Source organism: Lonchura striata, chromosome 2 (assembly GCF_050655825.1).
Source record: "Lonchura striata isolate lonStrDom1 chromosome 2, ASM5065582v1, whole genome shotgun sequence".
NCBI classification, from domain to species: Eukaryota; Metazoa; Chordata; class Aves; order Passeriformes; family Estrildidae; genus Lonchura; species Lonchura striata.
In genome coordinates, this window is record NC_140704.1 from 121573953 (window position 1) to 121599813 (window position 25861).

A 25861-nucleotide genomic window follows, 5' to 3' on the forward strand; every position below is an offset into this window, starting at 1 on the left:
ATCTGGTAGGATTTACCCATGTTCTGCAACAAAAGAAAAGATCAGTTCTGATGTCTGAAAAATTATTTTCTGCTTACAAACTTTAATATTGACTTCTGTTACTGAGAGAAAGAACAAAAGGATATGCTGAGGACAGTGGAGGCTGCCTTGACATGTGCCACCACTCCCTCCATGCCCCACTTTTTGGATACTGAACTTGGTATCATTTCCTAAGGGAACTTAATTTCAGAGGTAAGTGCTCTGCCCCCTTGCCGAGAGTCACATCCAGCTACAACCCCAAATCCAAAATGAAGGCATTTTAAGTTCCTAATATTTCTGAAAATATCACAAATCTGATATTTTTCTTGCTTTCAACAAATAATTCTGCAGTGTCAGGTGTTCTGAACTGTATATAAACATTCTGTGTTTTAATACACTGAAACCATCAATACATACAGTAAATACAAGCTTACCCAGAGGTTCAATTGTATTGCTGTAGTTTTTCTTTTCAAATCACAGAATGTTGAAATTCTTTACTATGAAAGCTTCACACAATATACTTTAAACTATAGTATATCAATGCTTTAAAAACAACATTTAAAAAATGAAAGATTTTTCCTATTTTGTTCAAATGAATATGCCCTAAGTTATGCTTCTCAGTTGTCCCAATTTATTTTAATATGAAAAAATCTAATCTCTGCTTGTAAAGCAGATTATGCATGTATTAAATTCTTTAAAATTAGAATATACTTAATGCCACATTAGTTCCAGGCATGCAAAGCAGGAGAAAGAATTATACACCTAAACAACAAGAATGGTTTTTAAGCTTAAGTTTCTACTTTGCTCCAATTCTCATTTGGTAAAATAAAATTATGTACTATCTACCATTTAATGAAATGCACTGATGAATTACTTTTTTGCCAAATAAATCACAAAATAAAATATTTTAAATGGGCCATATTTTTAATTGACGAAAAAGCAAGGCCAATGCTTTGGTTCAGCTGTCTATAAAATTTGTACATCCTGCTCCTTTTTCCTTCCTCATCCTTTCTTACCTCCAGTTGGTAAGGTATATTCCATTTTGCACTTCTAAGTATGCATTCTGGTTATGTCTCAGAATAATGCTGCTGACTTCCCTCAATTCAGGAGGAGGTCAGAGCTCATTTGGACTAGGGCCTAAAACATACAAGAACTGTAAGGCCTTTTGTCCTCAAGGTCCATGAGTACAAGTTCATTTATGGCAGCTTGCCAACAGTCGTTGTGCTTTGAGGTTGCTGCTCCTGTTTTCTGCCATGCCATCAGAGGACTACTGCCTCCACAGCTGCAAGTGTGTCATCTCCCACAGGCATTTTTTTCCTATTAAATCCTCCACAAATCTTGTTTTCTCAGAACCTGGGATATAGTAGCTTTGTTTCCCTCAGTTATTGTTCTTGCTATCCAAAGACAAAAACAGTTGGTGATTACTAACTGCTGTGGGAATGGTTGCATAAACTCTTAATACATACATTAAAAAAATTAAAAAAAAAAAGAAGGAAAATGCAATGGAACTGTCATTCATTCATCAGAAAGGGGATCTGTTACTGTAACAACTCTCATAGGCTGTGGAAGAGACAATGGATGAGGCTCAGCTAACCAAATTAAAGGGGAAGAAAGAGGAAGCAGAGCATCATATAGAAAAAAAAAAGACTAAATTCAGGCATATAGTACAGGCACTCCACCTGTGCTGCCCATCCAATATGTGCAACCGTGGTTGGATGAAGTGCTGCACATTGAGTAAATGTCAGCGGATGTAGCAATTTTAGCTCACGTAAATGTTTAAAGGAATTTACTGCTGAGTGCACTGAGGTTTACACTTTGCCTGGAGAAGTGCAGAAAGGAGATGGCATCTGCTCTTCTATTTCACCATGAAGAGTTCTTGATGTATTAGAAAAGATTTGGCTTCAGAGAGGGCAGCCTTGCCCTTAAGGCAAAGCTCCTCCTGACCCCAGTGGAGACATGATTTGATCCACTCACTAAGGTCTGTTTTATGGGATAATGCTGGGAAAGTTCTTCCCATTAACCTTGCTGGAGTGGTGAGGTTGTGGCCTTTACTTTATAATTGATGCAGTGCCAGCATTTTAAAGGACAAACTAGAAGATAGGATACAGTAAACAGACAACTCGTCCTGAAGGGAAAACAGAAAGCTTTCTTGAGTGTTTGTTGTGTTATCCCTTATTTGAAATTCTGTTTATGTTGCTAAAATTTGCATATATTCTTTTTAATGAATACTACTCAGCTGAGAGACAGTGAAAGATGCAGATTGTGATGCTTGTTAATACCAGTTCATTAAATTAAGCCAGACCTGATTTGCAACAAAACCCTATGTTCTTGAATTTCACAGACGGCCTCGAACTATTGGATTGTGTCTATCTGTTTAGCTGAAGTACTTGGGCAGCCTTCACTGTCAAGGTGTTTAGGTATCTCAGTGTCTGCTAATAGATTTAGTTGCACTGTGCCTTATTCATCAAATTTCTCTGTCAGCTGCTTCAGTCCTCAGTGCCTTTGGCAGTGCTCAGCATGGTGCTTTTTAAGGTTGGCTTTTTTTGTTGCTGAGGCAGGAACTCTGTGTCCGTGCCCAAGCTACTGCCCTGCATCTGCTACAAGTGCCTGCTTCTCTATAATAATTTACTAAACTCCAAGGTGAACACCCTAGGAAAAATGTAGAAGGTGAACATTTTATGTGTCCATGTTGTCTTTTATGCCAAAGCCTACACTTGTACATTCCCATAGAACTTGGTCCCCTGAGTCATGTGCTTCAACAGGCACCAAGAGAGGAAGCCAGGACTAAGGTATCAGGGCTGCTCAGAGAGAACTCTCTAGTCACCTCAGAGCATCATTCATACTCCACCTGAAAAAAGCACTAACACTTAACTTTGGCATGAATAAGAAGCAATGGCAAAAATGTGGGACATTTATTTTTGATAACTCACTTCCTTTATAACCTTTCCCTAGATTAAATATATCTATCTTTAAATAAGTTGGCAGCCTGAGGTCTTCCATATTTTAATACAGGATGTTTGTTGGACTAAGACAGAAATAGAAACACAAAATTTACTTGTGTGTGTTCAACCAAGTTTTGCTTTAGTGTTTTAAAATCTTTTGATTATTGCACGTAATTATGCCTATGGATCAAACCATCTAGAACAAAGAAGTTCTCCATCTAGAAGAATTGTAACTCAATTAAATAATCATTTCTTCACCATGTAGAGTTAGAACTGAGTTCCCTGCCCTGCTACTCAAAGCCCTCTTTCCATGACCATCACCTCTCTTGACGGATGCCTGCTGCAGTAACAGCCAATCACTGCAAGAAATTCATGCTTGCCAGCAAAAAAACTTTAACAGAAGCTGAGCTTTAAGAATAGGGATTCACCTGCATTTTGGACAAGACTGGCTGAAATCTCACCTTGTTTAAAAATTGTCTTTGAGTGTTCCCAAAACATTCATCACAAGACGCCCAGAGACATTTCCTCTCGTCAGACAGGACATAAATGTGTACCAAGATGCTCAAGGTCCCTTTCACTTTGGGATATTTAACGAACCTGAACTTGCTCAATCAAAGTTCCCTAAAATGTGGAAGTTGATGCCTATCATAAAATAATTTCTATGTTTTAAATCATAGCACTTCTAACAGTCATTTTATAATGAAAGGCAGACAAAAACAATTTTCTCAAGTGGTAATTACAATATTTTCTTCTTTCATCAAAACTTATGAAATTTCATCTAGAAATTAAGCAGTCACCTGAAATAAATATGTACAAACCTCTAGCTTCCTATTCCAATTTTTAAAATTAAATGTCTGGACTCCACCCTATCCATGCTGAAAAAAATGTAGGTGAGATTCACCTTTCTTTTATTTATGTTTTCAATAAAGATATTTTGACATATAATATTAGAAACATTCTATTATGCAAGCTGAGAATATCCAGTTTTATATTTGTGGTGTCACCAAAGGCCAGTTCTGCTTTTGGACTGTACCACTCTATTTGCACATCCCTTAAGTGTAAAACAAAATATATCTGCAGGGTAAGATGGAGCAACAAATTCAGTCATTCTTTAGGAAAAATGGTCTTATACAGAGCTAGATACCATGTCTTTCTAATTACTAGCACAAACAAAGAATATTTCTGGATTCCAGTAGTGCAAACTGCTTTGCAACTTGCAATCCATGTACTAAAAAAATCCCTCTGATATTAGAAATAGCTCTTTACTCTCATTCCTGCTACAAAATTATAACAAACTCAGTAAGATGGTACAGTATAGCAAAATGAGAACCTACAAATTTGTCCTTATATCAGATATTTTTTTCTAATTTCTATGTATTTCTTTGTGTGCTTTCATATTTCATATGTTTTCCAGGAAAACACCTATAAATAGCCAGAAATGCTCTCTTAACACAAATTCTAGAATCTGGGAAACCAGCCTTTTGCTGAGTCAACTGCTCTAGTGACATCCCAGAACAACATTGCAGTTTAATTCTAGCTATTTTTTAAACCTTATTACCTTACAAATTTAGGTAACATCAATGAATTATAAATATCAGGGGTAAAATAAAATAGCAAAAAACATGCCAGCTGTGGAAAATAACAGAGGAAGTTACAATGGACTTCTACAAAAGCAAAATGGGAATGTCTCAATGTTGTTCTGTAGTACAGTCGTCATTTAAAGAACAGAAAATCTTGGTAGGATATCTTTGCTTAGATCTAGGTCAGCAAGAAGACACACATTAACCTGATGAATGTCCTGCTGAATTCAATGGACTATTCAAATGCACACATACACTTACCTCAGATGTGCTTGCAAACCAAAGCCACACGAGGTAGGTAGTGTAGGTAGCATTCTTAAAATGGTCTGGGTGATTTAAAGCCTCACAGCGTTTTGACAATGCTAAAGACAATGACAAATCCTCAGAAAAAAAAAAAAAAAAAAAAAAATTAAATTATCAAAACATTCAGCATTCAGTGATTCCCTGAAATCTTCAGCCCCAAAGTAGGAGCTTCTGTTCCCAGTTAGACCTGAGGGAAATTTAAACCCCTTGGGAAAGCAGTGCAATAAGAGTTCACTTGGGATGGCAAGAACAAGAAGACTCTGATGGAGGGGAACTTGGGCACCTACCTGTACTCAGATGGGTAATTCCTCTTACTCCATAGGGTAAACAAGGTCTGTAAAAAAAAAACAAATATGGGTTTTGAGCTGCAGGTTTGTGGATGTGCACTAAATGATGGGCTTAGGCATCTTTTTGGAGATCAGTACTAATTCCTTTGAGCTAATTGTCCTAAAAAGGTCTGTATTTCTTTTGCTGTGATTCTTCCTCTGACTTCAGGAAAAAAAAAAAAAACTATCATCTGATGCATTATATTTAAATATCCTTTGCATGAGATGAATATAACATGTATAAAATAACCCAGCTCTGAACTCAGCCTTGTTGTCATGCTGTGTGACACATACCTTTGCTACCTTCCTTCTCATAAGAAATGTAATTGACTTCTATTTTTATTTCTGATATTTTAACTCTGTTAATAGAGTTGTTAAAGAAACTGCATGGAACTGGACCTTTCAACATACTGAGGAATAAGTCAGATGAATAATTAAGATGTTGGGCTGTTCTTTGTGTCTTAAACAAGAGAGGTTAACATTGAATTCCTTGTAACTTAAATACAAACCTGGGTACTGATGAGCATCACCCATGTAAGGACAAGAGTCTGTTCTTGATGGAGGAAGTAGTACAAAATACCTTTTGTCTCTTGCATTGGCAAGTAGCTCAATGGGAAACATTATAAAAGAAAATCCACAATCACCTTATGATCTTAGAAGTGGAATTTCTACACACACACACACACACACACATGCACACGCACTTATTTTTAACTAATCCATTAAAGGACTGAACTCTAGGTAATCCCTGAGGACCACTGCATGATTACTTGATTTAAACTAGCTTGTGGCATTTAGAAAAGGTCTTCTACTTTTCCTTGCTGCAGCAGACACGTATAAAAGAGAATAATAATAACATATAAAAACATACATATGCATTTTAAACACCAGGATAAATGCCACCTTCATCTCTGGCCAATGTCATGTTTTCAATGGCATTTCTTACCATTTCACTAACTAATTCAGATCTTATACATCTATGTAGTGTCAAAGTGCCAAATGTTTGTATAGTGCTGGACTTCTTACAGTATACATGTCTATCTACAAAGGGACAAAGTGAATTATGCTACTCAGCATGTACATTCACTTCCAGTGAGTACTCCTCCATTCATTTTACCCAGCCACAACCAGCCTTCTTACCCAATACCCACGGCTGCAGAACTGGAACACCCTCCTCAAGTTAAAATTATGCCAGTCCTACCTGTCTTATCAGCTTTCCTCTTCTGCTAAGTGATGCAATGAGTGTCCATTTTATGCAACATGTGCCACATATTTTAATACACTGTGTGCCATTTCAGTATTTACTACTTTTTGAATGCATGTAGATGGAAAGGTAAACAATAAAAGAGGATGACTCCTGCCAAGTGAGAGCGATGAGTGCTACTTGATGAAAGAGGGATGAGATGAGTGATGATGAATGGGAAACCTTCAGCCAAGTTTCCAGTACTAATAACTTGCCTGATCCTTGAACCCACACATTTTAAAGGGTGGCTTGAGAATATTGGTTCCCTCATTTTATGTTAAGAAAGTCAAGTGCAGAGAGAAAAGGAACTTTTGCCAAAACCTGTTCAGTACTCTTGCTGTTGAATTTAAGGTTGAGAAGCCACTATGAGAAGCCATTAAGGATAACTATAATATTAACTAGTGCTACATTAGACAGCAGAATATATTTGACTTGTCTGTGCTGGTTTTGGCTGAGGTAGAGTTTATTTGCTTTATAGCAGCCAGTATGGAGCTGTTTTGCACTTGTGTTGAAAACAGTGTTGGGAACTCAGAAATTATTTAAGTTATTGCTGAGCTGTACTTACACAGCATCAAGCTTTTTTGCTTCTCATCAAATCCCACCAGCAAGATTGGTACTCATATTCCAACTATAGTTTTGGACACATATTCCTAAGATAGATTTATTCCTCTCCATACCTCCCAGGTATGATCCATTGATGGTCCTGGTTGGTATTAAGGACCACAGTAAAAAATATGACATTAGTTCTCTCTGGTGTTTATGTCTGTGTTTCTTGCCATGGAAACCAGGATCTGGGGAAAGACAGCAAGATAACCTGTTCATTCCTGAATCTTGCTCTAATCATGTATTTGTACTCACAAATTAGGAGGTACTCTGAGGATCTGCAGTTTAAATACACCACTGGTGAACATGAGGAGCTTTAATAGAGCACAGCTGTGTCTTTACTCAGTTTCACAAACCGTTTCCTAGGCTGAACTAGCAAGAAGCCATGGGCTCCAGACACATGTTGGTCCTTGGCTTTTCTCCCCACAAGTTGTCTCCATGTGAAGCTGGGGCAGGAATACTGGGGGTACAAAGTGCAGCAAAAATGGGCCATGGAGGTTGGGCCCTGCAGGCAATGATTCATTTGACACATGTTGAAGGCCCTTGACATGCTGAATATAAATCTGTATCTCCAAAAGTGTGGTTCCTGTTGGAAGGTCTACAACAGTATTAAATCTCCTTGGAAAAATGCTTCTAAAACAATCAACAAAAACTTCTTTAAATAAGCAAGACTGAGACAGCTATCCTCCTGAGAGTTTTCTTTATAGGCAATTTTTGTGAGGTTTTCCTGTTTTATTAATCTTCATCTTTTGTGATACTGTACATCACAAAAAGCTGGAGAAGTAAAGAAAAAAGTAAATACCTGCACATTTTATCTCACTGTTAGATTAATTTCTCATAGCCCAACTATTTTGTTTCAGCAGACTCAGTTCAGTTCTAACAAAAATATGGGTTTTTATAAAGAGAGCTTTTATTCCTTACAACGGTTGTAAGGAATTCCTTTTTTGTAACAATAATATGGAATATTTTGCTGGTTTCTACATCTGAGTGTTATCTCTCCATATTAAAAAAACCATTTGCCTGTTTGTAGTATAGGTGTGCATGTATATACATAAATTAGAAAGCTGCAGCTCTAGATAACAACTTTATGTGAATTTGGATTACTAGATCTAAATCTTTACATATAAATATGTGAGCATTGTCATTAAATATTTAATGCATTCTGGAAACAGAGCTAAAATGAATAAAGACAAATATATCAAGTTACAGTTTAAAAATAAAATCATTACTTTCTATCATTAGACATGGTTACTTTGTATCTCAAAGCAGTATGTCACACTTGTATTTTCAAAACTAGCATTATTCTTATCATAGGCTTATTAAGAAAAAGGAAGTAAAGGTGCACAATTACTATCCAGAGGTTTTATCCACACATCCATTCTTACATCAGAATGGGTTCTATTTTTCAAACACGTCTCTCTAATGCAATTCCAAAGTCCAAATTTAATAGAAATGAAAGGAAGCATTTCATTTTCAGCCTTGAATAACTGTGTCTTTGAACAATACTAAACAGTTTTAACTAAACAAGATACAAACCTAATTATTTAAAAAACACAAACTACCCTGTGGCCACAAAAGAAATGCATTTTCCCATGACACATCAGAATAATTTTTTTAATTAATTCATAATCAGTATAACATTCCTGTCTAAAAGAAGTTGGCAGATTTTTGTTCATAGTTTCAACAAAGAGCACATGTTGTTTTCATCAAAGGCTCCTCAACACGTAGAACCAGAGAGTACAGCAGATGCTACTGCATCTTCATATTGAATTTATATTTTACTATAAAAGATGAACTTTGGTTACAAATTCTTTTGTGTCAGAAATTACCCCTAAGCTCTTCCTCTGAGCCTCCCCTTCCTAGCCCTCCTAGTGAGGGAGCAGCACTCACTGTGGGCCTGTCCCAGTTAGCACTTGCTGCTTGATATGCATATGAGTCACCACCACCTAAAGTAGCACATTTTAATATTAGGAGCTGGTACTACAGGCCATTTAAAAGAAAGACTTATGTTTCAACTTGTCCTATGAACAGAGAAGGAATAATAAAAAATGTGCAGTTCTGTGTATTTCATCACAGACTTTAGGAAGACTGACATAAATACTGTAAAATGTTAATTCATTGTGAACTTCATAAACTAGGATACTGGTATTTTTCCTTTGCCATCCATCCAAAGAACACTGGGAGGAGTGTAGAAGCAATATATGGTCAGACATTTTTCCAAGTACAGTCTAAATACTGTGCTATATCACCCCAAGACTTACACTGGACAGTGGTAAATATTACAGTTTGGCCTAAAAGGAAGAAAAGGGATGGTAGGGATGATCAGTGTGAAAGAGCAAGGTTGAAGTTAATTATGTCTTGTTTGATCTGCAGATCTCATTGAGATTTATTCTTTTACTTCTTGCAAGTCAAAACTTATTATGCACTGTGCTGTGAGCTGATGAAGGCTTGGGTCAAGCACAGCTGGCAGTCAGGTAGCCAATGCTGTCACAGCTAGCCAGTTGCTACAAGAACCCTGTGATTCCAGGAGTTGGGTCCTGCGCAGGAATTTTTCCAAAATCACCACTTCCCTCCTTTTATTCTCCCCAGGTCCCAGACACCTGACTTCCACAATATTTGTGGCTGCATTTGCCTTTACTTCTTCCTGCTGTATTACTGCCTCAAAGAGTAGGAAATGTTGCTTCCTCTTTCTCTCTGTTCAGAATTCCCTCCACAGCTGTGTCTTCTGAAAATTGTCTCACACCTTCCTGCCTAGCTTTGAGTTCTCTCTTAGCTCACTAAGAACCCCTTGATGGGTACTCAATAAAGGTTACAGAATATATTCACAGGCATTAGTCACTGGCTCCAGAAGGTGGTCATCTGCTCAAAAGTGGGACACTTGTGCCAAGAAGAGACAACGTCCACTTAAATTGTTAGGGAATTAAGCACCCAGTTAGAGAGCACCCATCTCTCACTTTTTTTCTGTTTCTCTCCCTGTTGATCCAAAATAGAGACCTGAAGAGTGTATTGTACTGATTGAGGAGAAGCAGAAGCACATCTCACCCTCTCTCTCTTCGAGCAGAAGGATGATAATCAGCAGTTCTGCTGATGCTCCCTAAAAGTACTTACTTGAACAGAAGTACGGCCCTGGCTGGGTTGCCTATTTTCCAAAGTGTTAGAATGTGTGCACTGTGCTGTGTAAGCATTCTGCCAAATAGATAGACCAAGATACAGAAAATGTTCAGGAACATGCCCAAGGCCTTATGGCAATTCAATATCAATGTTGTGAATTAAAAACAAGGTTGAAGGATTTCAAAGAGAAATATTTTCTCACAGGAAAAGCAAGCCTTTATCAACAGTCCTGGGGAAAGTGGGAATTTGTGAGTTCTTCAAGTGTTTCATTTTTGCAAAGTTGTTCCTGAGCAATGCTCACCTGCTAAAAAAATGGCTTGTTCCAGAACTGGATATTATTAGCTAAAAGGGGAAACCAAATGATAATCTATTCAGATGTATTGTGGATGAAAAAGCAACATCTTTAATGATTCTCAGTCAATTACTAAATACGGCATAACCTGAAAATGCTGATGATTTCATGGAAATATATTTTTGTTACTGCTGTGTTGTGTTGATAATTTTTTTTCTCAAGAGTATGTCCCAAAACACTAAGGCCACCTTCTGGCTTAACCCAAGAAGAGGACACAGGGCATGTATCCTCTGGATGCACATGTGGCCTCAGCAGTGGTAGCTGGGATTTGTCCTGACCCAGCTTCTTCTGCCACAGTTTCAACTTCTAGTTTCTATCCTACACATGAAGCTCAAACATTTGCCACCTTACTGATCCATTTTTTATGACTCATATTTATAATGGCTACTTCACTCACGAAAGGTTTGGGAAAAGGCTCTGCCTGTGTTGTGTCTACACAAGGATGAGCTCCCCTAGCCACAGCAGCAGGCAGCTGCTGGGGCTGTATGTGTGGTGCTGAAAGAGTAAATGTATCACAGCCTCCTTCCATTTTGGGGCACCCATCACTTTATGAAGCTGACAGTTTCCCACAGCCATGAGAGGTTGTTCCAGACAAATGTTTGACAGGCACAGCCACAGCTGTAGAGCTGTGAGCTCTTAGGAAAACCTCAATCTCTGATCCACTCCAGTATGGGAGAGATGGGATTTCCTTTGAACATGAGGTCTGTCTCCCTAGTAAAACTAATGAGAACATTTTGTGGTTGGACTGATGATGATACAGAGCTTGTCTTTCTACTAACATGACATGTAAATGAAACCAGAGCTTTCATCTTTCTTGAGTTTTGTGTATTCACAAAAGTTCTGGCTAAATAAACTATTCAATTTTAAAGAAACGTTTTCTTTTTAAAGGTAGCAAAACTTTTAAAGTTGCAGCACATTTAGTTCCATTTTAAATTAGGACTTTCAGACAGTGCTCCTAATCAACTATAGTTGGCTGTAAGACGCTTAAACCATTTAAAATATCAAACAGAAATTAATTCCTTACATTTGAAAATAAATTACTGAAGAAGTTTTATGGCAAATATAGTTCAGTTCAACACTATGGTTTAATAAAGAAGTAGCAAAAGAAATAAACTACACATTCTGTGGTTAATTTAGTAAACATACATATTTGCAGAAGTGTATCACTGACACACAAATGCCTTTGTGTAAGCTTTGCTGTGAGACTGACACAATTATAATGGCCAACCTTTTTCCTTTCAGTGTGGGTTTAACTGAACATGGCCACACTTCAGTGTCACTCACATGGGCTGTGTCAGTCCCTGTCTCACAGAGGTGCTCTGGCAGCCAGTCAGAAATGTCACACCTCCATCCTGGGTGGATGCTCTCTGTCCATGTTATCTGCACTCATTACACTGAGTGCGCTGTGATGCCAGATCTGCCCAGGTTATGATCACGTAAGAAGAGATTATTCTGCCTATTTTCCTGACACATCTGCTCAGTTCTCAAATCTCATACTGACAGTTTCTATATATCTTTGAACTTGGACAAGATGTTTTCTGACCTCCGTATAGAGTCAGACATCCAGCACCTTTGTCTTTCTGGCAGCAGTAGGCTTCTGTGGAGGGTATGTGTGGGAAGGAAGACTTTAGGGACAGAAATTATATTTAATATTGCTAATGAGTGTTTTATAGCTGTAAGATCTGCACTTTCATTCCAAATTTATATATTATGAGATTTTTTTGAGTTCAGAATGCTGGAAAAAAAGCCAGATTTGTTATTTTAAGAGATAATGCAGGCACTGTGAAGATGCAAGGCACTAGATTTTCAAGAAAGCAACTCTCTCTCTCTGAGACATTTTGAATATGTATAGTAGAGAAATGGTGTGGATGGGAGGTGCAAGAACAAATGGATGGCAGAATTTCTGGTATTGACCAAACATAGCTGCTTCTGCCTTTGTAATGATTCATGACTACAGCTGGCTTTCTGACCTTCCTTACACACACCAGTGGATACTATAATGAAATAAGTTTTCTTCAGGAATGAATATGAGATGAAAACTGTGGTGAAAAATAATTGTGTGGCCTACTGACTTTGAGAGAAAGTCCTTTTTTATTCTAAAGTTTTATTGCGCCATAAGATGAAAGAAAAGCCTTAAAATCCCTAGTATATTCCTAAAAAGGCATGTACTTCTTCACATTTATCAAACTCTGTAGACCCATGTCCTGGGTTGTAAGATAAGCTTGTATTCCATTTGCCATCTGTCGAAGGCGAACCGGTTGGACAGGTTTTTTGTTATCTCTCTCAGAGACAATGGTTTGTGTATACACCTTTGACTGATTCAATGAAAGGCTGAAAAAATGTAACGCCGTGAGGGGTCCCACCCAGAGGGGGGAAGCAGCTCTCCCTCTTCTTCGCGGGACTCCGAGAGAAGCAGCTCTCTCACTCTCTCTTCGCGGGATTCCGAGAGAAGCAGCTCTCCCTCTTCTTTGCGGGACTCCGAGAGAAGCAGCTCTCTCTCTCTTCTTCGCGGGACTCCCAGAAAAGCAGCTCTCTCTCGCTCTCTCTTCGGCGGCACCCGCAGCGAAGCAGCCGGCGCGCGCAGAGGCGACGGCAGCGGAGCTCAGAGGCAACCCCGGCGCAGAGGAAGACCGGCCCCCACTGCCACCAGATCTTCAGAGGAAAATTATACCCTTCTAAAGATCACCACTTCAGCTGCAACTCATCAACTATTGCAAGGGAAAGCAATTGTCCCAGCAAAACCTGATACTGGCATTCCTCAGGTTCTAGACTTTTTCTTTCACTAGTTTTGTTTGTACCGATTGCATTTTCCTTTTTAAATTGTTGTCTAGTTTTCTCCTAGTAAAGAATTGTTACTCCCACTCCCATATCTTTGCCTGAGAGCCTTTTAATTTAAAGATCCTCGTAATTCAGAGGGAGGGGGGTTTGCCGTTCTCCATTGCACAGGAGGCTTTGCCCTCTTTCACAGACTCCTGTCTTGTCTAACCAAGACAGAATTTGGCGCATCAACGTGAGGCCCGAGGGCATTGAGAGGGAAAAAGGATTAACAGTTCTTAAGTAATTTGGTTTTGTTGTGTGTAAAAACATCTTCAGCATCACCATGTGGTCTAGTTTACCTTGGTTTGGGTGGCATGTGATCGTAGCTATACTTTTCCCATTTGCAGACCCTTATCTAAAAATGGGTCCTATGACTAAGGCTACGGTGTCTGTTATCAAGTTTGGCTTCTGGGTTAATTGGGTGAGGAATTCATGGATCTTTAATTTCCTCTGGAAGGCAGGTACATGGATTCATAGCTATCACACGTTAACTGTATGTTTTTGGGGTTACTTTAATAACGGTACCTACTGCGAGGAAATAGCACCTGGGCAAACTTTCTCTCAACCTTTTAACCATCTTTTTGGGTCTGTTCCACCAGTTCTCAAAGGGTTAAGATCCTTTATAAGTGCTAATGATACCATACAATGGGTGGTGTTGCTGATAGTCCTGTTATATTTAGCATTCAGAGATAAGGGAAGATTAACCTGGATAACTACCCTCACACCTACACCACAGACTCGAGATGCTGCTGCTCCAGAGCCTGACCCTGCCCCACAGCCCACCTCAGAAATGAACCGCCCAGATTGGGTGAGGGTTCTGGTTAAGGAGATACGAGAGATGCTGAAGGAGTGCATTTCCCCAGCTGGTGAGAAACCGGCCCTTTGCCTTGAGGAGGGACAGTCTAATAGTACAGCTGTGGAACCCACTAATGTTACAACTGTCCAGGTTCCAGCTGAACCACAAGGGCAGTCACGGTCAGCAGCAGTGGCCCCGGTAGAAACAAGGAAGTCTAAGGTGAAAGCAGAGCACCCTGCAGATAGGGACAGGAATGGAGGAACCTCACAACCCACAGGGGAGCCAGAGATTGCTATCATCACCGAGTCCCTGACGTACGAAAGTCTTCGCAATCTGCATAAAGACATTGTGCGACGAGGGCGTGAGGCTTATGCTACCTGGCTACTCCGGGTTTGGGATCTTATGGGTACAGGCGTGCAGCTGGACGGTGGTGAGGCAAGGAACTTGGGACCCTTGACCCAGGACTCGGGTATAAATCAGGTTTTTGTAAGGGAACCAGGGTCCCTTTCTCTCTGGGAGCGGCTCTTAATGAGTGTCAGGGAGAGGTTTATCCACAGAGAGAGAATGCAAGAGCACCATCATAGAATGCGCTGGAAGACCCTCGAGGAAGGGATCCAACAGCTGAGAGAAGTGGCAGTATTGGAGGTACTCTTTGGGAGGGATGGACGACACAATAATGACCCTGACAAGGTCAGGTGTACGGGACAAATGCTGTGGAGTCTGGCAAATCTTGGGCCATCTCAATACGCCACCTTCATTGCAACGATCAATGCTGACACCCACCGGGAGACAATAGGTTCTGTTGCCAACAAACTTAGGAATTATGAGAGTATGATTAATGGCCCAATGCAGGCTCATATCTCAGCTGTGATTAAGGAGTTTAAAGAGGAGATGAGGGAGGAGATAAGGAAGGTTAATACAGCACCCGTGAGAGTCACAGGCCCCAGAATCAGCACCCAACAATCCCCAGCTAGAGAGAGAGGGTACACCCCAAGGGCTAATCTGTGGTTCTTCCTGCGTGACCATGGGGAAGACATGGGGAGGTGGGATGGGAAACCCACCTCTGTCCTGGCAGCACGGGTCCGTCAACTCAAGGAGGGAAACTCTAACCGGGGGAGTTCCACCAAAGTGAAGGTAGCCTCAACCTCCCGTGACCAAGCTTGTGGGTACGATCTGTCAGACCCCCTTGAAGGGACCTCTAGTATGTATGCCCAGGGAAGGAATGATAACCAGTGTTAGAGGGGCCCTGTCTCTAGCCAGGGAGAGGCACGGGAAAACCGGATCTTCTGGACAGTGTGGATCCGATGGCCTGGCACATCAGAGCCACAAAAATATGATGCTTTAGTTGATACTGGTGCACAGTGTACTCTGATACCATCGGGACATGTGGGGGCAGAGCCTGTTTCCATTGCTGGTGTGACAGGGGGATCACAACAATTGACTCTGGTGGAAGCTGAGGTGAGCCTGACTGGGAAGGAGTGGAAGAAACACCCTATAGTGACTGGCCCAGATGCTCCGTGTATCCTAGGCATAGACTTCCTCCGGAACGGATATTACAAAGACCCAAAGGGACTCAGGTGGGCTTTTGGAATAGCCGCTGTAGAGGCAGAAGACATTAAGCAATTGAACACCTTGCCTGGACTGTCAGAAAACCCCTCTGCAGTAGGACTCCTAAGGGTGGAAGAACAACGCGTGCCAATTGCGACCTCGACAGTGCACCGCCGGCAGTATCGGACGGATCGAGATGCCGTGATCCCCATCCACAAAATGATTCGGGAGCTGGAGAGCCAAGGGGTGGTCAGCAAAACCCACTCACCCTTCAACAGCCCCATCTGGCCTGTGCGCAAATCTGACAAAGAATGGAGATTGACTGTGGACTATCGTGGCTTAAATGAAGTGACTCCACCGCTGAGCGCTGCTGTGCCGGACATGCTGGAACTCCAGTACGAGCTGGAGTCCAAGGCAGCAAAGTGGTATGCCACCATTGATATTGCTAATGCATTTTTCTCCATTCCTCTGGCAGCAGAATGCAGGCCTCAGTTTGCTTTCACCTGGAGGGGCGTGCAGTACACCTGGAACCGACTGCCCCAGGGGTGGAAACACAGCCCCACCATCTGCCATGGACTGATCCAGGCTGCACTAGAAAAGGGTGAGGCTCCAGAACACCTGCAATACATTGATGACATCATTGTGTGGGGGAGCACAGCGGCAGAAGTGTTTGAGAAAGGTGAGAGGATCATCCAGATACTACTAGAAGCTGGCTTTGCCGTCAAGAAGAGCAAAGTCAAGGGACCTGCCCGAGAGATCCAGTTCCTGGGAGTGAAATGGCAAGATGGACGGCGCCAGATTTCCACTGAGGTCATCAACAAGATCACAGCTATGTCCCCACCAACCAGCAAAAAGGAAACACAAGCTTTCCTGGGTGCCATAGGTTTCTGGAGAATGCACATTCCTGAGTATAGCCAGATTGTGAGCCCTCTTTATCTGGTTACCCGAAAGAAGAATGATTTCCACTGGGGCCCTGAGCAGCAACAAGCCTTCACCCAGATCAAGCAGGAGATCGCTCATGCTGTAGCCCTTGGCCCAGTCAGAACGGGACCAGAGGTCAAGAATGTGCTCTACTCTGCAGCCGGGAACCATGGGTTGTCTTGGAGCCTTTGGCAGAAAGTGCCTGGGGAGACTCGAGGCCGACCACTGGGATTCTGGAGCCGAAGTTACAGAGGGTCTGAAGCCAACTACACTCCCACAGAGAAGGAAATCTTGGCTGCCTTTGAAGGAGTTCAAGCAGCCTCGGAAGTAATTGGCACAGAAACACAACTCCTCCTGGCACCCCGACTACCGGTGCTGGGGTGGATGTTTAAAGGAAAGGTTCCTACTACCCACCATGCCACTGACGCCACATGGAGCAAATGGATTGCCCTCATCACTCAACGCGCCCGTATTGGAAACCTGAATCGCCCTGGGATTTTGGAGATAATTACGAACTGGCCAGAAGGTGAAAACTTTAGTCTCACTGATGATGAGGAGCAGGTACAAGTGGCAAGGGCTGAAGAAGCTCCACCATACAACCAACTACCAGCAGAGGAGACCTGCTACGCTCTTTTCACTGACGGTTCCTGTCGCATCGTAGGGATGAACCGGAAGTGGAAAGCAGCCGTATGGAGCCCCACACGCCAAGTTGCACAAGCTACCGAAGGAGAAGGTGGATCGAGCCAACTCGCTGAACTCAAGGCCGTTCAGCTGGCTCTGGACATTGCTGAAAGGGAAAAGTGGCCAAAGCTCTACCTTTATACTGATTCATGGATGGTAGCCAATGCTCTGTGGGGCTGGCTGGGAAGGTGGAGAAAGGCCAACTGGCAACGTAGAGGAAAGCCAATCTGGGCTGCTGATATATGGAAAGACATTGCCTCTCGGGTGGAAAAGCTGACGGTGAAAGTCCGTCATGTAGATGCCCATGTCCCCAAAAGTCGGGCTAATGAGGAGCACCGGAACAACGAGCAGGTAGATCAGGCAGCAAAAATAGAGGTGTCAAAGATAGACTTAGATTGGCACCATAAGGGGGAGTTGTTCCTGGCTCGATGGGCTCATGATGCCTCAGGTCATCAGGGCAGAGATGCCACCTACAAGTGGGCACGAGACCGAGGGGTGGATCTAACCATGGACAGTGTTTCCCAGGTTATCCATGACTGTGAGACGTGTGCTGCCATCAAACAGGCCAAGAGGGTGAAGCCCCTATGGTATGGTGGGCGGTGGTCCAAGTACAAGTATGGGGAGGCCTGGCAGATTGACTACATCACACTGCCCCAGACACGCCAAGGCAAGCGCTACGTGCTGACCATGGTAGAAGCCACCACTGGATGGCTGGAGACTTTCCCTGTACCTCATGCCACTGCCCGGAACACCATCTTAGGCTTGGAAAAACAAGTCCTGTGGAGACACGGCACCCCTGAGAGAATTGAGTCTGACAACGGCACCCATTTCAAGAACAGCCTTATCAACACCTGGGCCAGAGAACATGGTATCGAATGGATATATCATATTCCCTATCATGCTCCAGCTGCCGGCAAAGTTGAACGGTGCAACGGACTCCTTAAGACTACCCTGAAGGCACTCGGTGGGGGAACATTTAGAAACTGGGAAATTAACCTGGCAAAAGCAACCTGGATGGTCAACACCCGGGGGTCTGTCAATCGAGCTGGCCCTGCTCAGTCAGAACCCTTACACGCAGTAGATGGAGATAAGGTCCCTGTAGTACATATGAAAGGTATTTTAGGGAAAACTGTTTGGATTAATCCCACCTCAGGCAAAGACCAACCCATTCGTGGGATTGTCTTTGCTCAAGGACCTGGTTACACTTGGTGGGTAATGCAGGAAGATGGGGAGACCCGCTGTGTACCACAGGGAAACTTGGTCTTAAGAGAGAACTGGGTGTAAGATTTCATGGTGTGCAGATGGAAATAGAATAAGGGGTGGATAATGTCCTGGGTTGTAAGATAAGCTTGTATTCCATTTGCCATCTGTCGAAGGCGAACCGGTTGGACAGGTTTTTTGTTATCTCTCTCAGAGACAATGGTTTGTGTATACACCTTTGACTGATTCAATGAAAGGCTGAAAAAATGTAACGCCGTGAGGGGTCCCACCCAGAGGGGGGAAGCAGCTCTCCCTCTTCTTCGCGGGACTCCGAGAGAAGCAGCTCTCTCACTCTCTCTTCGCGGGATTCCGAGAGAAGCAGCTCTCCCTCTTCTTTGCGGGACTCCGAGAGAAGCAGCTCTCTCTCTCTTCTTCGCGGGACTCCCAGAAAAGCAGCTCTCTCTCGCTCTCTCTTCGGCGGCACCCGCAGCGAAGCAGCCGGCGCGCAGAGGCGACGGCAGCGGAGCTCAGAGGCAACCCCGGCGCAGAGGAAGACCGGCCCCCACTGCCACCAGATCTTCAGAGGAAAATTATACCCTTCTAAAGATCACCACTTCAGCTGCAACTCATCAACTATTGCAAGGGAAAGCAATTGTCCCAGCAAAACCTGATACTGGCATTCCTCAGGTTCTAGACTTTTTCTTTCACTAGTTTTGTTTGTACCGATTGCATTTTCCTTTTTAAATTGTTGTCTAGTTTTCTCCTAGTAAAGAATTGTTACTCCCACTCCCATATCTTTGCCTGAGAGCCTTTTAATTTAAAGATCCTCGTAATTCAGAGGGAGGGGGGTTTGCCGTTCTCCATTGCACAGGAGGCTTTGCCCTCTTTCACAGACTCCTGTCTTGTCTAACCAAGACAACCCAATATTTTTTTCCTTTAATAAAACTTTATCCCTGTACATTGTTGTTCACATTCCATAGCAAGCATGTAAATGCAGTCAACTATATGAGTCTTTCACAATAACAAAATTGAAAACCAGATTTATCTTAGAGAATTTTACTCAGAGGGAGCACAACAGTGTCACTCAGAGGTATCTTAGAGAATGTTATTTTTCAGAATACATACTTCAGAAAAGTGAAGCAGGATCACAGTGTTCCTAATTTTAAAGTAGGAGCTATGTTGAAAATAGAAATTAGTTTATATGAGTAAAATATAAAAATGGTGCTTCTTCAAAACTAAAAAGGGCTTTATGGATAAAATTTGGGTGTTTATTTTTATGCATAAAACATTTGTAGTAAAGGATAATATATACAATAGGAATTGGGCAAAGTTCACTTTCCCTGGAAAGTACACATAACAGCAGAAAAGCACTTCTCATAAGGGGCATACAGAGGCTATAAATGTTTATTGTGTTATTGACAATTATCTGTTTAAGACTGGAATTAGTCAATGAGTAGTTCAGAAAATACTGTATTATGGCTTAATTGCTTCAGAATCTAATTCATTTTTAAAATACCCTGTAGATAAAGAAGATAAGAAAATACTGGTTGCACATTTCTGAATGGGAATTTTGCTCTAGCTGCCTTCATTTTATCAAGGGGATTCATGTTTGTTTCAATAAAAAAAAATTCTCTATTCGTCCTTTCTTTTCTTCATAGCTACTAAACATGTTTGAATTTTAGCTTACAAGATCAGAATTGATTGTGAATTCCCTGCCTTAATAAAGTGACTGTAGGTGATATTTGGTCTTTTTGTACAATTGATAGCTAACTTACAGAGACTAACAAATACTAATGGTAATGTGGCAACCCATGAGATGCCTATGATCCCAACACTATCACCGAAAGAGACAGCAATTGTTCTAAAGCTTTCTGGAGAAAAGAAATTTCCTTTATTGCAATAGAAATTATCTTGTGAATGGATATTCTACAGATTCAGAAGTCTTATTAAGTAACCTGGTTTATTCACAAACCAAGGAAGAATAATTTCCTGTAACAAATTTTCCAGTGTAAAATTTAATTATCAAGTCATTGTCTTCTCGCATTTTTCTTGCAACTATTCCAAAGACTAATAGACTTACCAGTCAGGAAGCTTTACATATATTCAGACTATATTTTAGGCCATTATACTTAATTCTAATGCACTAAATAATTTCTTGTGAAGGCTTGACCCTCTGAATATTCTAGACCACTATCATATTATACACTCTTAGGTTTTCCACCTATCACCATGACAGAGACTATTTCTCCTGTCCCCTTTTCAATTTTTAATTTATTTCTATTAAGGTTGTGAAGGTAAAAATGAGAAATCTTTTATTCAAAGGATAGGTTGCAGAAATCAAAAACTCCCAAGCATGATTCAGCCTAGAGAGGCAGAGACCAGATACGTTTTTGAAATATGAAAAAACCATTTTTAAGTACCATATATGGAAAGGCAGCTCTGAGGATGTGGTTGAGTTAGAAATTATTGCATGACTCTTCTTCTGCTCTCTGTATTTGCCACTATCTTCTTGATAGTGAAGTGAGACCAATGTAAAAAAAGAGTCATTGCTTCATTCCTCTTTGAAAAGATACTCGTGTTTGCAAAGCACTAAATTATAATGCATTTTTAACATATATTAACGTGCAATGAACTAGTCTATAAAGGCAATATGCTCTTCACTTTCAAATCCCTCATTAAAGGATATTTAGTGCTAATTATTTGTATTATTAGAGTGCCTATCTGCCCCAATTACAAATTAGGTGCCTCTTTCATGGGCAAATGCAATAATGCCTTACAAATTAACAAGTTTCTTTATTCAGGCTTTAAGACCTTTTTCATCGTAAACTGTGGTATGGAACGTTCCAAAGAAGAGCACATTAGAAAAATTCCCAAACCCATTGCATTTGAATGTCATTTCAGACCTCGCAAAAAGTTCAAAATTCAACAGGAAACAACAAAGCTACCTAAGTCCTTGTTCAAACAGAGACTTCATCCTCCTGATTTCCATGGCCCAGGGATGAGTCTCTTGGGAAAACCTGGCCCCCAAAGTCCCTTGCAGACCAGGTAGTCTCAGACTGAGTAGTCCCAGAGCTCTCAGTTTCTGTGATATTAGTACAGCTACTACATGATTTGTTTCAAATTAGGAATTCTTCCATCCACAAATGTAGAGTAACCTAGAACCAGACTTTTGGGCTGTTTGGACCTGTTTCCCTTTTCTGCCAGAAATCTACTTCAAAAAAGTGGAGCAATGAAACCCCGTTTTCCTATTTATATTTTATAATACTATTTATTGGCTCAACTGCTACTCAGCTTGACTAATTTAGAACAGAGAAAAAAATCAATAGTTTGAAACAGAGGAAAAAACCTGAACATTTTATAATTCTGTTTTCTAATTCACAGTGAATCATATGAACAAGAAGAATTGACAATCAAGGCTTTATTCACAACAGATTTGAAAAAGTACATACATTTCAGGCAAACAATTATGCATGTACTTAAATTTTAAGCAATTGAGGGGTCCAAAATATAGAAACTTTTTAAACCTCTTGTAGAAGTACCTCATACATTATAGAACATTCAGGTAGAATCCTGACCTTTAGATCTAGTATTTAGTTTATTAATCCTCATAATATAAACCAGTAAGAGATATTTAATAAATGTGACATATGTGCCTCGAAATGTGCATACTTTTTCAAAAATGTCAATTTAAGGACACCACCTTTCTTTTCAAATATTCAATATTTGTTGCCTATGTACCAACAACAAAAATACTAAATGCCTATTTAATCTATGCAAAATGTAGCAAATGACAAAGACAACTCAAAATTCCCCCTTTCCAGCCACCTCTGTTAATCTGCTAACTACTCTGTGTGGTTGCTATCCACATGGGATCATCTTGTCCCTCCCAAAGGATCACTCCCAGAAATCATTACAGCCCTGAACAGGCTCTCTCCCAGGGGGAGGGAGGTGACCAGGAAGAAGCTCTCCTGCTGCAGTCCTGTGGCTGTTGGCCATGTGGGGAGAACACGGGCAGAGCTGGCTGCAGCTGCAGTGCAGAAAACTCAGAAAACTCATATTGCAGATATTGTGTCAATATTGGCACTTATTGCCAACTTCTGTTGTCGACTGACTCCAAACAAGTATGTTGTGTACAAAGAAGCAGGAGTCTTTATAAAGCTGTTGCAACTTTCCAAAGTAAAAGAAACACTGATAAATACAGGCATATTTGCTCTTCTCTAACTTTTATATATCTCAAGCAGGTGGTCTTTGGATTTGTGTTTTTCCTTGAAGAATTTCTATACATAACACAGTCATTATCAGTTCACTGGCAAATGGAAAGGCATTTATTCAAGTTTTTCTAGCATGCAAGCATTGCATAATGAAACAGTATTTCATTGTATAAAAAGGAAAATAAAACCAACAAATCCAATTCTTTTCAAAGTCTCTTTTGAGGACATGTACATGTCTGAGCTCAAATCCTAAATCTTTAATCTCTTTGGAAGGGTGACATCAGAACTTCTAATCTTATTTGCAGAATACTCCAACATCTCCAATTCACTTAAAAACATTAAAATTATAAATTGAAAAGTCAAGAAATTGTGACTTTTATCATCAAGCTCTTTCTGAAATAAGTTCTTACGACCTTTAAAAAACAATTTATTCATTTCCAACATTTTGTAAGCTATCCAGAGAAAATAGCTTGGCTTTCTTTTGGTTTGGTTTTCTTTGGGTTTCTTTCAGAAATAACAAGGTAAAAACATCACCCACACCACTAATTACCACTGCTCTACCAACATGAGATTTCTTTCTCTCAGAATGTTCTTTAAGCCACCTCAAAAATTACTCAAATGAAAATCTCACCTTCTATTTATAGAGTGAGAGCATATTAAATAAAATGCCATTAATGTTCTGTGCCTTTCTAATTTCATACTTAAATTAACATAACATTGGCATTAGATTTTGTCTATGAAGAAGTAGCCTAACATGGGTAGAAACCAACGAAAATGACTATAGAATTTTCCTAAGCCAGCTGCCTAATAATTTTTGTCCATAATTATTTGTGCTACATTTCCCATAGAATCTATTCCAGAACAATGCAAGGCAGAGAGCACTAGCTGAACAAAACAGTCCACATGAAAGTGTTATTTTTTTGCTTCCTTCTCAGCCATTATAACAAAATGGTGGATATAGAACCAGATCAGCCTGTTTGTTCAGATAACAATTATTTCTCTTTAAATTCCAAAAAGTTTAATGTCTGCCTAATCTTGAGTGATAGCCCTAATCAAACTTTTTTTGTCTCTTTCTGCCAGCATCTGAAGAGTGCTTAAAATAAACAGAAATAATGGAAAAGGAATCCCTATAGCAGAAATTAAGAAATAAAATACAGGGATTAACCTCCAGCCTTGTGTGCCTTTATCTCTTCTCTGCCTTGCAACTAAAGGGAGACTGTTCAACCATTAAAAAAGATTAAAGGTATTAATTAGACTAAGAGATAGAAACCTATCATCCTTCTGTCAGAGCAGACCAGAAATAAACCTCCTTCGAGATAAAGAAAAAATATCTATATTTTTAGAGTTTGGTCAAAACAAAAGTCCTGTTGATCAGCTTTCTATATTCCTATTGTTGTGTAAAAGATTAAACAAATGAGCCTGAAATTGAATAAACATTTTGACGAATTTGTGTATGAGGGGCAGAGCCACTACTTCCTCTTTATATCAGAGTAGCAGCACTACACACAAACAAATATAATTCTGTTGGGATTTCATAAATCTATGTAAATAAAACAATGGAAGAAGATTAACAGACAGCCGCCAGCAGTGGAGCTCTGAATTGCCTTCTTTTTTCTCACTAAAATGAGGAAACTACACAGTACATTTAAATTATGTAGAAAGTATTATAAATGACTTTTGCAACAGAAACAGATATTATAGCAAACTGCAGCTATATGCCATGTCTAAGGAAAGATTAGACATCTTTCAGAGTCAGTTGTCAGTGGAAGATTACAAAATATTATTCAAGAAAATAGTACTGGCAGAAGAGAGTATACTTTTATCCAAAAATAACCCATTTTTGAATTTTTCAAAGTTGTATGTGATTCTTTTTTAAAATCTTATGGATAAAAAAAAGTTGCAGCTTTCAATCAGATATCCTTATAAAAAGAATAGATGTTAATAAAATGCATTCATTCCATCATATGTTAAAGGTGATCCTGTTTGAAAAATAGATTATGATGAGGCTGGAAAATTGTAATAGGCTATATTAAATAGCTCTATTTGAAATATTTTAAAGTCAGTTGCTAAATAGGAAATTGAAAAAAATTACATTAAAGGTCAGAATCAAAGAAATTCTTTGAACTGATAGTAATAGTTAGTAAAAGATAAATCACTACTGAAAAGTCCTTGTATAGACATACACACACACAAATATTGAACACAGATACACAACTCACAAAATATTAATGCATAATTACCTTTTTCTTTCTTACTTTATTATTCTGTAAGTAGTGTAATGACCCTAGAGCAGAGTACACTGGATTTACACTGCTCTAAGAAGAAAAAGTTTGGCTCCCAACTTTTAAAATGTAATACTTCTTTACTTATTAAACAGCAAATCAGAGAACAACGTCAGAAAAATTAAACTAGAAAGAAGCAGAACACTTGAATAACTTATTCCAATGCTTTTTAACTGCTGGATGACTCTTGGTATCTCACATAGACAAAATATCAATAGCAGAATGGAAAAGATCTTTTCTAAATATTTTCATTTCCAAGTAAGATAAGCTCCATTCTCTGAAACTGCTTCAGGATAAATTTGATAATCTTTGGGGAAAAATTAAAAAAAATGGCAAAAAGTAATATACTGGGTTTTTTTCTTCATAAGGTGATTCTAAAATTTGTTAGAGAAGACAAATAACTAAACATTGATGTTCATATGCAGAGTTCCAAACCAAAAATATTAAAAAAAAAAAAAACCCAAAGAAACAAAAAGCATAGCTTTTGGATTAGTAGTCATCAAACAAGCAATTCTAAAGGTGCCTCACCACCCTCAAATTAAGAATTTCTTCCTAGCATCTAAACTAAATCTGTCTTTTTTCTTCTTAAGACCATTTCTGCTAGTCCTTTCAGTTGCTGCCATGTAAAAAGTCACTTTCTCTTATTTCTCATATAAATGCCCTCTTATGGACTAAAAGGCTGCAATGAGGTCTCCCTGGAGCCTTCTCTTCTCCAGGCTGAGCAACTCCAACTCTCTCAGCCTTTCTCCCTAGGAGAGGTTTTCCATTCCTTCTCCCAGCCCAGCCAACTGTGCAATGGGAATAAAAGCTGTAACTGGTAGCAAACCCCATGGAAGGAGCCTCCAGCCTCATTTGTGACCTTGCTGATAAATCCAAGTTGTCTCTACCAACTTCATGTGAGTGTGTAAACTGCAGTTTTCCAAAGGC

The 25861-nt window shown here is 40.1% G+C and overlaps 1 long non-coding RNA gene across 4 annotated transcripts in view; it reads right to left on the reverse strand.

Moving 5' to 3' along the window:
• The window catches only part of LOC146768402 (uncharacterized), a 212943-nt gene that overhangs the window by 74984 nt on the left and 112098 nt on the right, over positions 1–25861 (reverse strand). For 3 of the 4 annotated variants that reach the window (XR_014952917.1, XR_014952919.1, XR_014952918.1), the window contains exon 2: positions 5131–5177. This is a non-coding gene — a long non-coding RNA (uncharacterized LOC146768402). Of the gene's footprint in view, positions 1–4801; positions 4922–5130; positions 5178–25861 lie in introns of all 4 variants that reach the window. The other variant, XR_014952920.1, reaches the window with a different exon arrangement.